Genomic DNA, 15,859 nt, shown 5'->3' with positions numbered 1-15,859 from the left:
ACCTTCACTGCACGGCCCTGGTGACAGGACAACACCCAGAGCTAGTCCTGCTGACCTCCAATCCAACCCAAAAATCTCAAAACCCTGGGAAAACACTCACGATTTGGGCCTCCCTCCTCTGTGGATATCAGTCTCTTCTCCCAAGCGGCAAATAGGACAAGAGGAAATGGCCTCGAGTTGGGACAGGGGAGGTTTGGATTGGAAACATTCTTTCACCAAAAAATGGGTTGTCAAGCACTGAAAGAAGCTGTGCACCATCCCTGGAGGTGTTTGTGGATGTGGTGTCCAGGATGTGGTTCAGTGGTGGGCTGGGCAGGGCTGAGTTAATGGTTTGACTCAATGACCTCAGAGGTCTTTTCCAAACTTAAAGATTATTGTGAAGAGGCCACACTGCCAGCATTTCACAGGGAAGAGCACAGAAACAGAGAGATTAGGTGGGCTGCTCAGGTCAGTCAGTAAGTCTGCCTCTCTCAAAGCCCACTGTTAGCATGGCTTGTAACCATCCCACCCCAGAATTGCAAAGACTGACTCCAGGGCAAAGCTCGGAGCAGCAAATCCAAACTCCTCTGTGATGCTCAGGGTTACCAAGGAGAGGCTGAACACCCAGAGTTCCATTGTGCTGAACTCAGTTTGGTGAATATGAGCTGGAGGCCTGGTTGTTCAGCTAGTTTGTACATTTTTTTAAGGAAAGATGAATGAAAGAACACAGGGTTACCAAGAAGAGGCTGAACACCCAGAGTTCCATTGTGCTGAACAGACTTTGGTGTATAGGAGCTGGAAGTTTGGTGAATATGAGCTGGAGGCCTGGTTGTTCAGCTATTTTTTTTTTACATTTTTTAAAGGAAAGATGAATGAAAGAACACAAAGTCACCACCTAAAGTTCCTAAACTATCTTGGTTAAATGCCATTCCAATAAGCGTACAGTGTAATTATAACAGTTCCCTTAGGTAAGTAAGAAACATCTGTTAGTAACACATAGCAGGTGTTAGCAATTACACATACTGATTTTTTTAAAGTGTTTTTAATTAAAAAGAATTCTGTTTTCTGAAAAGGAAAGCATGGTAAGTCCAAACAAGCTTTTGTTTGTGTGGCTCTAGATCATGTAATATGCAAAACGATAAAGGTAAAATCAACTTAAATTAGCAAAGGTTTGCACATTTGCCTCCAGTTTATTGCAATCAAAACCAAATTGGGACTCACTGCATTATTTTAAAGCACATAGCATTAGTATTCTAAGCAAGGTCTCATCTAATGCATGAAATCCATACAGTTCATGTAAACCCTAAACACGGCTAAGTAGAGCATTTGAACCTGGGAAGATTGCTATAGTTAAGCAAAATATGATGGGTACTGTAAGAGAGGGGAAAATTGCTAGGAAATTCTGTATAATAGTTTCTTCAGAATGCCTTTGTCCCACTACAGGGAAACAATGTCTAGATTATGTTAAAGCAAAATCAAACCAGGTTGTCAAATTACTTTAAAAAAACTAGCCAAGAACAATTTACATTTAGCAAAGTGATAGGCTGTGCCACTGAGAAATAACAAGCAGGAGCCACACTAGAAGGCCAACCAGTTAGAGGTGGTTTTAATCCAAATTAGAAGATAACAACATGACAAATTTGTTTCCCTGCCCCAACACTATCTTTCCATAGATGCCAAAATGAGGATATCAGGATGTAAATCTTGCCATAAACTTTGGCTTCCATTTTATATGAAATACGTAAGCAAAGGAGTTGGCAGGGAAAAGAGAAAGAAGCAGCACCATTAGTACAACCTATGGATTTGTCTTTGTACCCAGCTGGGATCCAGGTTGTGCTTGTTTGTCATACAGAAAACTGTGGTTCCTTTCACAAAAATCTCAAAACTTCACTGTGGAAAAGTAGTCTTTTTACCTATGGTCTACAGCAATATGAAATTAGACTATTTTTCTTTATGTGCTTCCTAAGAGTGGAGGGTTTATGAGGAGACATATATACAAAATAATGGGCATAAAAAGCCCAATCAGTAAATTGTTAGGCCAAAGACAAAAGAAGTTCATATTTATTTTTTTCATCTGAATACACAGATCTGGAAATTAAGACCATATTTTTAACATTTTTCTGCTTCCAGAAAACTTAGGTTTTTTCCAATGTTATCCATAAGTATTTCTAAGCATTTTTATTCCTTATTCAAAATATATAACTTTTGTTTAGGCCTTTTTTTTAATGTCAAGAACATAAAACTACTGTCAGTGACATCCAGTCAATACACTGTCAGTACTAAAACCAAATTTCTGGATTAACAGAATAAGGAAAAAACAATATATATCTCCCAACTCTTGGAGTTACAGTATAGGAACTTTTAGGCACATAATATACAGCTTTATTAGCTATTCACAGCTGCAATATAAAATCCAGGTATCCAGATCAGATGTCCCACTGCTAACCAAACACATGAGCTGTGAACAATAATAAAGTACCAATAGCTATAAAAGAATTTTGATTGTTTTTTTGTTCGAGCTGAAGCAGAGCATTTCAGTAGTCCTTGTACACAATGCCTTTCTGGAGTGCAGTAGCCTTGTGACAATGAGTACATACTAATTAAAAATAAAGAAAAAGCTGATAAATGCCAAATAAATGCCTTCAATTCAGAATGACAGGCTCACATCTGTTCCTACATCTCTCAATCACCATCTAAGTGATAAAACATCACCACTAAGGCACAGCAGAAAGGAAAATTTCTGCTTTGGCCTCCCATCCCAGTTTATTTTGGTGACATTACAACAGGCTATTCCTCTCCCTTCGCCTCAAACTCCTCTTAAAACTTTTGCCATGTCTTGTATGGCCAGCTGAAAAATCTGAAAGATCCTGATCCTGGAGCCTTGAAAGTCATCAGGAAGCAGCTCTGAAACTGAGGCCATAATGCACAGGACCATCATGTTGCTGGCATTTACTGAGAAAGGGAAGCAACACAGGAGTGCCATAAAATTCCAGGGTTGCAGTCGCCCTTGCCTCATCCTGTGGTATCCTAATAGGGAGTTTATGGAGAGGTTGGATTTTTAAGGGCAGGCTGGGTATCAATTTGGTCCAAAGTTTTTATTGTGCTAATGAAGTGTAACAGCTCTAATCTATTTTTAGGTGGTGGCATTTCGAGTCTTTCAGTACCTCAGTTCAAGATCCATAATGGGGAGATAATACACCACTTTTCTACCTGGCAGGATGTGTGAGGGTGGTAATTGTGGGATTTTTCAACAGCAGCAGCTGAGCATATGAAATACCAAAGCAGAAGAACAGCAAAATATACAAATTGTAGCTTAGAAATTGTCTAAAATCTCTAATTGATGGGAAAGTGCTGGGGAAAAGATTGCTCTGCCTTTACTTTTTCTTATCACAGCTCCAAACTACATTTTAATAGCCCCTGACAGAGACAGACACTTGGCCAGACAAGAACTTTTGTCTGATCCAGAATATTCTCCCCTGAGTTTCTACAAGGACTAATACAGTGAGAAAGAATGAGGCAAGGAAAACAATTACAATCTCTCCATTTTCCATTCATGACTATTCTTCAGCAAAGCATATGCCAATTTTGCCTTCCTACTTCTCAAGCCATTATTAATTGGTTGATTACACGAAACAGAAGTGGATGAGATGTGACCTGAAAGACCTGAAAGAGAGCAAATATTTCAGGCTAAATCCGCAAGGAAGAAAATGTTGCAGCTGAAATTTAAAAAGATGATACCTTTAGGCCTGCTATGGGTGTGCTTCCTTATAGTGCCTAGCAAAAAGAAAACCAAACCAAATCCAGCCACATCTTTAGTGTGCCCTTTGTGTCCAACGTGCTGTGGCCAAAGACCAGTGGGATCAAACATGTTTTGGTTCTGTTGGAGAAAATGAGTAACCAATGCAGCAAATCTTTTTCCTGTTCTCTTTCACCTGGATAATTTAGTTTTTTGGTAGAAAACTATCACCCACAGCATCACCCAGAAAAGCAACTTCTTCTATCTCCCTGAAAAAAATAAAACCAGTTTAAATTCAATTTTTCCTACCTCATTCTCACCCAAGCCCCAACCTGGCAAATCAGGACTTTGACATTTGCTCTCTCCTTGTTATTGTTCACAATTAATTAACTAAGATAGACCAAAAATCTTTCCATTACAAAAACTTGATTTGGACACATCTCTGATCATACACAAGGCCCGTAAAAATTAGATTAATTCTCACTAAAATCAAAAGAGGTGCTGTTGGTGGCAGAAGCAGACAGAAGATTTTATGTCTGGGAAGAATAATGGGTAGCAGGAGGCAGCTCTCTGTCATTTTACATCAATTTTTTGCCACAGCCCTGGCTAATCTCTTTAGCTAGTCAAAGGATTTAGTTTGTCACAGAAGGTCTCTGAATAACCTGGAAGATGTGGCACCCCACCCTCAGCACCCCAGCCAAAATTTGAATGTAGAATTTGAGAGCTGAAAACTGACTCTGATAAGCTATCATGCTCCCTGATCTCTCTTGAAGACACTGAAAAATGATCTTTCTGGAGGTTTCTCTCCTGCATTCACATATCTTGCTCTCCAATAAGACTTCAGCCCATTATGCATCACTAATCCCCACACACCTGTGATTAGCAAAATCATCTATTTCTACAAGCAGCAGAGGAACCCAGCAAAAACTCTCATTCAAAAATGAAGCACAATCAACATAAAAATGAGAAATTTGACTTTTACTAGTCTTAGAGCATCTTACCCTTTGAACAGCAAGCCAGTTAAAATAAGGATTTTGAAAACTAAACTGTGGCAGATTGTTGTAGCAGATTCTTTCTGTCTGTAGGAAATTCCTCTGCCTTTATCCATCAGTCTTCTTTCTCCAGAAGACCATGGACAGAATTTTGGCATCATTGGAGGTGCTGAAGAAAGCTCTGCAGAGGGGATGGGGCTCCCAGGTGCACATACCTGGACACTGTTGTGATTTTTGGCCTCTGTGACCACGTGAGACAGAAATGAGGGGCAGGTTGCTGGGGAAAATGATAAAATCCAATGCTACAGTCAATCTTGCTCCTCTGTCAGAGCCCACTAAGACATTTCATGGCTTCTCAGAGGTGTTGCTGAGCCTTTCAGCCCAGGTAGGCACAGCAGCCTCTCAAAATTTCATTCACAAGAATCGAAAGTGCTGTGAGCCAGGTATTTGTTACTGGTGCAAACTCAGAGGCTTGTAATTGTTCTGGGTTTGACCTCTGGGTACTCATTTGGACATTTTCTCTTGGAAATGCAGGTTTGCATTGTTTTTTCCTACCTTTTACCACCCTTCCCAATGTCTCCTCCCAGCAAGCCCACAGCTCTGCCAGCACACAGTTAAAATGCTGAGGCAACGCCAGTGGCTGTTTCAAATGCAAAGGGACAGAAAGGATTAGTGCTATCAAACTTTTTATTTTAATGGTAGTTAGACAAGCCCCAGGCATATTTGCACCTGCAATTGCTTGCTCCTTGCACTGCTGTGCCCCATAGATCTGCTTGTTTCAATTGACCCTAAGGCAGTAACCTGCAGAATGTATCCATAGCGTTTCCTGCTTTCTGCTGACACATTTTCAAATCACAGATTTAATGGTCATAATTCTCACATTTAAAAACTCAGACTGTGCAGTCCAGTGCTGTATTTATTTCCAGCTGGAAAAACAAAGTCTTGTATTGTCCAAAGCATCTGAGCTGCAGAAAAATAAAGGAGTGTGTGGAGTTGCTTGGGGGTTTTTTTTCCCACAGATTTTAATATTTCTACTATTTACTAGTAGCAATGAATTTACATATGCAGGTGCATTATTGAATCACTATTGAAAATTTTTGAAGCAAAAATAATTAACAGAAAAGAGATCAGGGAGGAAAGGTGTGAGAGGAATCATCATCATCATCAAGGAGGTAAAATGGATCCCCCCAAATTACAGAAGTCAATACCCATGAAAAGCAATGGATTTACACGTGCAGTTGCACTATCAAATCACTACTAAAAATTTTTAAAGCAAAAGAATTAACAGAAGAGAGATCAGGAAGGAAAGGTGAGAGAGTAATCATCATCATCATCATGGAGGTAAAATGAATTCCCCCAAATCACAGAAGTCAATACACATGAAAAGCTAACTCATGGAAAACCCTTATCACACACCATGGAAAAGGTCCTGCTTCTCCCAGGATCAGCTTGTACAGATTTGTCCTCAAATATACAGGATTATCCCACAATCTGTCATTAAAGAAATAAATTCCCTATTAGTGGGGCTATATACAATAATTATTTGCAGAGCAAACGTACAGTCCAGTATTAAAATCACTGTTACTCTGTCCAAAATACAAGCCATGCAAAAGTTCCTGACTGATTGCTTTCTGCCTGTCTCAGAGGAGTCTGCTGTACAGACGTTTCAACCTTGAAATCCCCTTTCCACTCCTTTTTTCCCCAGCTTTGCTTCACTACCATGGATGAAACCTCACCTCTTGGTCGGAGCTGCTCCAGCTGAAAAGGACGAGGGATGATTCTGCCCCTCTGGAGCCAGTTAAGAAATGTTTTGACTGGAGCATCTTGTAGTGCTTCTCTCTTTTTTTTTTAAACAGTGCCTCTGCATTATTGATTTTGGGGGTTATGTGTTACAATATAGAAGGGAAGAAAGGATTTATTTTTTTTAAATGCCAAAAAGACTATAATGTTTTTTAGTTTGTTTTTCCTTTGCCAGAGGGACTAAGGGCATGCTCACTCCTTCAGTTCCTCATGCTGCAAGCTCAGAAGAACCTCCTGTTTGCATTTCCTTAATTAGCCTTTAACTTTTTGTGGAGGCAGAGAGGAAAGATTTCAATGAGTTTTAAAGGCTGCCATTTCTGTGGCAACAGCCATAAACGGGGATTATGTAGGTGCCAGAAGACCTTCAGAACAGATGTGTCCTCTGGAAAAATAAGTGATGTTTATAGTGCCAGAAATCATTTGCTGCAGATTTAGGGAAGGGTGTCTTTCTACTGCCCTTTATCCCTATCTTCAAAAGGGATTGTGTGTGAATACAATTGATTAATAGATAGGCATTTGATGGAACTAGCTCATCTTTCTTTTTCAGAGAAGGCAGCCTCAGAGCCTAAGGATAGGAACATCCTAATTTGCTGTACAATCAAATAACCCAGCTCTTATTGTGGATTTCATGAATATGTTCATTTAGGCCATTGAGCAGCAGGGTAGTAAGCTCATAATCGACTTTAACATGTGAAAAGTAACATTAGCAAGAGTTTCACAGGTTTGATAACATCAAAGTAATGGACGAATTGATGTAATTGGCAAAGATGGGAATAAAGAAAATCACCATACTGGATCAGATTTCCTCTGTACCCAATATCCTCCTTTTCCAGCTGCTCTCGGATGCTTTTGTAACTTTCAGGGAATTTTAAAAGGTGAGGCTTGTTTCACCTCGTGTGCCTGCATCTCTCCTCTTTTTGCTGCATCCCGGGCATTGTGCAGAGCATCCCATCCTTGGGGCCTTTAATCCTGACTGGAAAGCACCAAATATAAAAGAAGCAATTTCTCCTTAAAAGTCCTCGAGGAGATTCCCCCTAGAAACTGGCAACATCTGACTCCAGCCAAATTCCAAAAGGGCTTTTCCTACTTTCGCAAGGAAACTGGGATTAAATCAAAATGTCCATTTTGGATGTATCCGTTTGAAACAGGGATTAGTCAAAATATTTTGAATATTAATAAAAATATTTCAGACTTATATGTCTGAAAAGACATCAGGATATAGTCAAATTATACCTAGAACAACTTCATGATACTGCCATCCTGTATAGACATGAATCTAAACATGCAATTCCATACAGAGGTGTTACCTTTGTGCAAGCTGTGTTTGTCGCAGGGCTGGTCACAAAGAAGGTCAAGAAGGATTCGAAAAATATTTAAAATAAAATAAAATAAATAATAATAAACCCGAATTCCAAAAAGCAAATGCTGAAAAAACTCAAGAAAGTTTATTGCTGGCAGTAGGTCAGTCCTCCCGGGCGGCGGAATGAAAAGTAGTGGCAATTATCAGCTCTGCATGTTTGCAGTCATTAGGGATCTCTAACTACCTTTAATCATGGCTATGGTTCAGCTCCCCCAGGGCAAGGGGAGCGAGCATTTCCACCTGCAGCCGGTAATTACAGCCACGCTGCTGCCCTGGGCCCGGGGACCGCTGATGCTGATGCTGATGGCACCGAGCAGCTGCCAAAGGTGGCCTTGGAGGAGCTGCTGGCACAAAGGTAACACCTTCCTATGAAATTGCATGCCTGTGGTCACATCCATGCAATGCCACTATCATCAAGTTGTTCCAGATATAATTTCTTCTTGGTATAATTTGGTTTAATAATTTTCTCGTTCCCCGGGTATTTTGGTTTAATCGCCGTTTCCTTAAGGAAAGTGGGAAATGCTCTTGGGACAGGATTTGGCTGGAGTCAGGTGTTTCCAGTTTCTAGGGGTAATCTCCTGGAGGACTTTTAAGGAGAATTTTTTTTTCTTTTAAGGAGAAATTGTTTCTTTTATATTTGGTGCTTTCCAGTCAGGATTAAAGGCCCCACGGATGCTCTGCACAACGCCCGGGATGCAGCAAAAAGGGGAGAGATGCAGGCACACGAGGTGAAACAAGCCTCACCTTTTAAAAACTCCTGAAAATTAAAAACTAGCTAAAACTATGAGTGCTGGATTGTATTAAACTGTGAGAGAGTAATTTTCAACCACAACATTCTTAAAAGAAAAAAAAGACTGTTTCAATTTTGTTAATTTTTAATATTAAAACTTTCCGTTAATTTTTGTCATTAAAATATTTATTTTCTTAAAAAAACAAAACACAAACCCAGAAACAAACAAAATTCCAAGAGCAACAATAACAAAAAATTCCCCCCAAAAAAATTTAAACAAATTGCCCTAACATATTTTTCGCCCAACAAAATCCTCATCCCCTACACAATGTTTGATTGCAATTGCAATGCACAAACAGCCATTTTTTAAGAGACAAAAATTGTTAATATATTTATGTTAAAAGATCCTGTGAAAAGTAAAATATTCTATTTTTCATCATAAGTATAAGATTTAAAGGAAGTTTAATGCTCCATTAATTTGATTTTTTGATTTAAGTTTACATCAATTAAATTAGTGTGAGGCGTGGTGGTATTATTATTATTATTATTATTATTATTATTATTACTACTATTATTACTATTATTATTACTATTATATCACCATGGCCAAGTCAAGCTTTTGTCTCAATCTTTTAAGTGCCTTGAAGTGAGGAAATGCCAGTTTAGTTGCAAAAAATGAAAGCATTTTGAAAACTTCTCTCACATAAATTGGTCAAAAATGTTTCTAACAAAACCCCAAAGAATGTGAGTTGAGATTTTTGCCTTCTAAAGGTGAAATGGGTCATTTTCTGTCCAAAAGATGAACACTTTTAAATGTGATATGAGATGTCCACAGAGGATCTGTGAATTCCAACACCCACAGGAGCCACAGACTCCTCATGTACTACACCAGCTAACCCTTCCTGGCCTTGTCTCTAAGAAAAATGCAATTATTAAATGAAAATATTTCTGATTATTACCAATCTGAAGCCAGGCTGGTGTATGGTAATTTAGCAGCTTCCCATGACAATTGACTTATTGCTTCTGCACACCTTTTACTGGTCACCAAAATATACAAATTTTTTGTGATTATATGCATATATGTTGAGTCAGTAAAAATTAATAATTGCAAGATTATTTCATAGACTGTTCAGAGCCAGGCCAAGGTTAGAGGATTCCCCTTGAAATGTGAGGCAATAATGTATAACCCTTTAGCAAAGGTTAACTAAAGTCAATTTTCATTTGAGTGAAAGCCTTTTATTTAGTATTAGCAATATATTTGGCACAACGCTCACTTTGGTACTAAAACAAAATCAAAAGAGGAAAAAAATCCACCAGCCTCTTCAAGAAAAGAGCTTCCCAGACAATTCCAGAGAGCTGCTATTATGAGCTGCTCCAAAAGCCAAACACATAGATCACAACTTATTGGGGAAAAGAACAAAAAATAAAACGAAGCAGCCTGAGCAATGAAGGGGTTAATTAGGAGACCTGAGTTAAAGGTGTCCTCGCAAGTAGGCACTTCATCAAGCAATGGAGTCAGGAAACAAGGGAGAATAGATGAAGGTGCTAGGGATAATAATGATGGCAAGTAATGATTTCCCTGGAGATGATCTGATCTATGGCCACGAGCAAAGAAAAAAAGCTAGAAAGTACTATAACATTACCTTGGAGTACTTAACAGACTCGAAAGCAGTAACCTGGTGTCAAAAAAGGCCCATCACCCTGCTCATTTTAGGTAAAAGAGTTATGCCAAAGTACAAGAGGGGAATGCAAAATTCACATCTGAAATTAAACAGCTGAAAGGTATGATTTAACAATGCTCAAAACTCAATAAGCCAAAGATAAACAGCAAATTAGATGACTCAATGTCAGGAGGAAAAAACATCTTCCATCGATCCCATCGTCAAAAATTAATCTGCCTGAGAATGCCCTCTGCTCCAATCCCAGAACTGATGAAGAGTGGAGGAATAGAGTAAAACCTATGTACTAGTGCTTCACCTTCAGGCTAGACCCTGATTACAATCTCCTGTGAGACATTTCAGCATGAAGCGCCTCTCATGTTGGGACTGCAAAATTAAATTGCGATCAATACTTTACAAAAATAATTGGGGAAAAATGTTCAGAAGTCGGAGCTGTGCTGTGTGGCCAACAAACATATGAAAGTTGTTGCTGCTTTTTTATTTTTTTTTTATTTTTTTTTGCCTTCCCTTCCTCCTCACCTTATCTTTCTGGGGGTTATTCTTCAGGATAGATCAGTTCAAAGGTGTCTCTTGATAATAGTGTTCTTAGAATAGTTTCACTCACCTTGTTAGGGAATTTCAGAAGCTGCAAAGCACTTACAGTGTACCAAGTGCATTTTACTAATGCTGTGGTTTCAATCTTCCCTCATCCTTTATTTTTTCATTGTTGTTTCAATCTAAATTTGTATGCTTTTAATTACTTTTTAAACAGTTGACTATTTTTTTTTTCCCTGGCAAAACATTTCTTATTTTTATCTTACCATTAAAAAGAGTTGAATTCATACAGAAATAGGAATGCCTAAGAAAACACTGAATATGCCTTGTGTTTCAGTAAAATCTTTCTGGAGATGTTAACACTTTCGTCAACCTAAATGTCAAGATATGGAGTTAAATTTAGAGTAAAATATGTGTAAATAAAGCCATCCAAGTCTTCAGCAGTTCCTGCTGCAGATTCCACTGCTTTTCCAAACGTCCTATCTTTGGTTATAGCGAGTGCTAAAATCCAAACAAACTGGAAGCAAGCAGTCATTTTTAATTCCAGGCTCTCACAATTAATAGAAACTGAGAGAAAGTGTGAGCAGACTACGACGCCATTCAAATTACTGCAGGATTTGGGGTATGTGCACAGTTGGCAACAGATATTCTGGAGATTACTGGCAGGTTTAGAAGTGTATTTAGGATAAGCCAAGCAATTTAATTGTTAAGATGTGGTACAAAATGCATCAAAAAAGGAAGGGCACAAAATGTGTTTCTGGGATGTTACTGCCCAGTAAAACACATCAAAGTGGGAAGGGAAGGCAAGGCAAGAGCACACCTCAAATATTCAGGTTGGTGCAGGGAAATATTTTACAATAAGTCATCAGGCACCTGGATTTTTCCTGGCAGTGAGAATACCTTCATGAATGAGAGTGAAACTCCTTTGGTTTCTTATAAATTCACAATGCAATGAAACAAAATAACTCAATGTAAATAATATCTGCACATTGCAATCACAAAACCTGCATTTTTTTTTCAAGTCAAAAAACACAGCAGGAGGTGAGGAATCAGTCCTGAGGGATTTTGTGAACCACAGCCAGATGCCTGTAATCCCCCAGAGGTGTGATTATCTCATGCCAACCATTTTCAGGAAGGAAGGAAGGATTCCAGGAAGAATTCCAGGAAGGAAGGAAGGAAGGAAAGAAAGTTTTGTTTTAATTGAGAGAGGAGATGTCACACTGGGCAGGGAAGAAGGAGAAAACAGGAAAAAAACGACAGATTTCAATGCTGAGTATCTCCTTCAGCCCAGTTTCTGTTGTCCCCACATAATACTTCCTCTTTTTTTTGTTTTTTAACTTTGACTACAAGAGACAAAATTTTCCAAAAATCTAAACAGGTTTATTTGTCTCAAGAAAAAATGTAAGCAAGGAAGTGTCACAATTACCCTGAGCCTGGTTCTCAGCCATCTATTGGGTCAGAACAACTGGCACTCACACCTGTGTCTCCCCTTGTTTCATCCAGCAGAGATCACCACTGTAATAAATTTGGTGGCTTTAGGGACAGAGATCAGTAGCGGAGTTGGGTGAAGGTTTCACATAAATAGAAATCCAAAGAAATGTGTCTACTCAGTAATTTTGTCAAAATTCATCAGATGACTTGAAAATATCATAAGAGTATCTGGACTTAATTTTTACTTTTTGTTTTTGTAGGATACCACAAGCCACAGGAAGACCTTCATAGTTCTGAGCTATCCAATGCTAAAACATATGATCTTCATGCAAATATATTCACCCAGAATTTGGATGTGTCTTTAGAAAGAATTGTTTAGATTATCCCCAGCAGATCTCAATGACTTACCTTCTTTTTGCCAAGAGAGAATATGGATTTATACATTTAAATTTTCGGAATCTTGTCATAGCATTATAGGGACATAAAAGGGAAGGGACATGAACAATTGTTTAGGTTGGAAGGGACATAATTTTTTTTTTTTTTTATGTGAAAGGGACACCTTCCACTAGACCAGGTTGCTCAGAGCCCCATCCAGCCTGGCCTTGAACATTTCCAGGAATATTCACAACTCCTATGGGCAACCTATTCCAGTGTCTCACATTAAGGAATTTCTTCCTAACATCTAATCAAAACCAACTCTTTTTAATCTGCAATCACTCTCCCTTGTCCTGTCACTCCATAAAGCCTTCATGAAGTCTCTCTCCATCTGTCTCTTAGGCTCCCTCTAGGTACAAGGAAGGCCACAATTCTCTCTTTCTCTTTCTCTTTCTCTTTCTCTTTCTCTTTCTCTTTCTCTTTCTCTTTCTCTTTCTCTTTCTCTTTCTCTTTCTCTTTCTCTTTCTCTTTCTCTTTCTCTTTCTCTTCTTTCTCCTCTCCAGGCTGAACAACCCCAATTCTCTCAGCCTTTCCTTGTAGGAGAGGTTCTCCATCCCTTTATCTTGGTGACCTTCTCTGGAGTTGCTCCAACAACTGAGTGTCCTTCCTGTGCTGGGACCCCAGAGCTGGCTGCATTTTATACATTTAATGCAGTTGCACATACAGCTTTTTCACAGAAAACCAAAATCTTTGCAGATGTCTGAGAATGAACTTCTTCTGTACATTAAGAAAAATATTTCAGAATTCTAAGGAGACAAGATCATTTGGCAATGCCTGCCATAACATAATTATTTAATGGATATTTTATGGCAGTACATAGAGGCCCTAAATGATAGCTGAGCTTCTCTGTGGTTGGTATTATCCATACTAAGAGATGATCACTGCCCCCAGGAAGTTTATAAACTAAATAAATAGGACAAAGATCAAGCCAAGAGGAGCATCATTATCTTTAGTTTGCCTATGGAGAACCGAAACAGGAGGAGATAAAGATCTCCAAGTCCCACAGCCAGCCTGTGGCAAAGCAAAGTTCTGCTAAACCCTAAATCCATTGCTGGCTCCTTTCTCTCAGCCACATTCTTTCCAAAACAAGAAGCTGCCTGAGTTCTGCATGCAGAGCAAAGCAAAGCAAAGCTTGGGCAGTGAGTGAAAGAAGGAAACAGCAATTTATAACTAACTGGCACACGTCATTTCCAAGCACAGATCTCCAAGAACATTAGAGACAGGCAATTGTCTCTTCTGCACAGGGTGGGTTGCACAGGCAGAGGAAATCTGTAGACTCCCCGCCAGTTTGAAAACATGATACAGCTGAAGTCCACTGTCCTGAATCTAACTGAATGAGTCAATATTTTCTCCATCTTGCAGAGTCTCATGGCAATAAAACAGCTAACATAATTTCTTTATCCATGATGACTCCTGGAGTGCTTTCAGCTGTCACAAGGAGAGTGAGCAGGGAAAGTCACGTTTTACCTCTCCTGGATGTTAGGTCAGTGTGTTTCCCCAGTCCAGCACGAATTAGCACAGCTCAGAAGGGCTCCTCTGATTTACCATGGCTTGTGACCAGCCAGAGCAGGGGAGCGCTCTGCCCTCCCTGCATCCCAATCCCGGGAATTGTGTGGGGTCATGGTGCCAAGCACAGGCCGCATCCTTCTTGTGAGGTGTATTCCACGTGGGTGATCAATCTGAGCCCGTGGCTCCTCTCCAGCAGCTGAGCCAGCACAAAGACAGCCACACCAGGGCCCAAAAATGATGATATCCCTCATTGTGGCCAACTTTTGTTCAAAGAGACATGACAAACTTGTGGATTCTCTGTCTCTCACGGGCATCTGATCCCATCTGCCTTCAACAGTCCCTGCCTTCTAAGTTCACTGCATTCTTGATGTTGCTGGAAGCAGAAATGGGAACAGCCAATTTATTTATCATAGAAGTTACGAATTAGAAAAAACTCCTATAACTTGATATTTAAAATGTGGTGTATGACTGCATGTGGGTCATCATTTCTTTAAGTCACTGCTGTACATTTATATCAAATTCTCAGATTGGAGTTGTCACCTCTTAGCTTATTTTCCTTTTCATTTGTATTCCTAGTAAGGAGCTTTCATCTTCTCTATAAGCCAAGGCCAGAAAAAAAAAGAAAGTAAAATGAGAAAAAAATAATCAGGAAATAGCAGCATCACTCCATATTCTTTGCTCAAAATTAGCTCTAAGTCACACATTAGCCATTAACTCCTTTGACCTGCTCCTCTTTGAAAGATAGGATCCACTTTGGGTTTCAACCTAAGACTTCAGTAGCTTCAGCACTGACATAATCTTAATTGTTTTCTGTATTTCTAAAACAGCATAAATGGGAGTTCAAAAGTAGATTATAGAAAAAAAAATACATTTTCAAGGTAAGCCAAATAATCATAAAATCAGCTCTTGAAAACCGCCAGAAATAAAATAGCACTTGGTAGCTTCAGTAGCAATGATCTGAAACATTTAAATTAACTATATGCATTCAAGAAATCACTGTATCATGTGCTTAAAGTGTTGGGTTCAAATGCTAATTGGAGTATAAGATGAGAAATCCAAACACAAGTCAATTTTGGTAAGAACGTGAATGCATTTATCAAAAAGATTTCAAAATGTTGATGTGAAGCCTCCTGGGATTGTTATGGATACACAGAAGATATGAACATAAAAACATAATTCATCTGTTCAGATTCTGATTCCATTCTGTTTATTTCAAGATGCAACAAATTTCTGCTCCTTCCCACTCTTTTTTTTCTTTTTTTTATTTTCCATTTTTTTCAATGATGAGCAGCATCTTCTTTTTAAGTGACCCACGCAGAGTTTCCGAGTCATGCCTTGGTGAATTACAGCAATGAAAGAGCCAGGTAGACACAGGAGAAATGAAGAAGCTCACACCCTTCATAAGGCGAAGATTTCTATGGCCACCCTTCCAAAACACAGCTGCTTAAAAATGGATTTACCCTCCTCTGCTGTATTTTGCTGCTCCCGAAATTACTTTTATTTCAGAGTGGTGCAAAGTATCAAAATGTCTGCACTTTCCACAGAACAAAGGGCATCCTGGATTATTTAATTCTGGATGCTAATCGTGTATTGCAGTATCAGGATCATTCCCAGCTGAAGAGATCAGCACCCCAAATGCTGTATGGGGAGTGTTCAAAGGCCAAAATAGAACTT

Source organism: Zonotrichia albicollis, chromosome 4, assembly GCF_047830755.1.
Source record: "Zonotrichia albicollis isolate bZonAlb1 chromosome 4, bZonAlb1.hap1, whole genome shotgun sequence".
NCBI lineage: Eukaryota > Metazoa > Chordata > Aves > Passeriformes > Passerellidae > Zonotrichia > Zonotrichia albicollis.
This window is presented reverse-complemented; position numbering follows the sequence as displayed.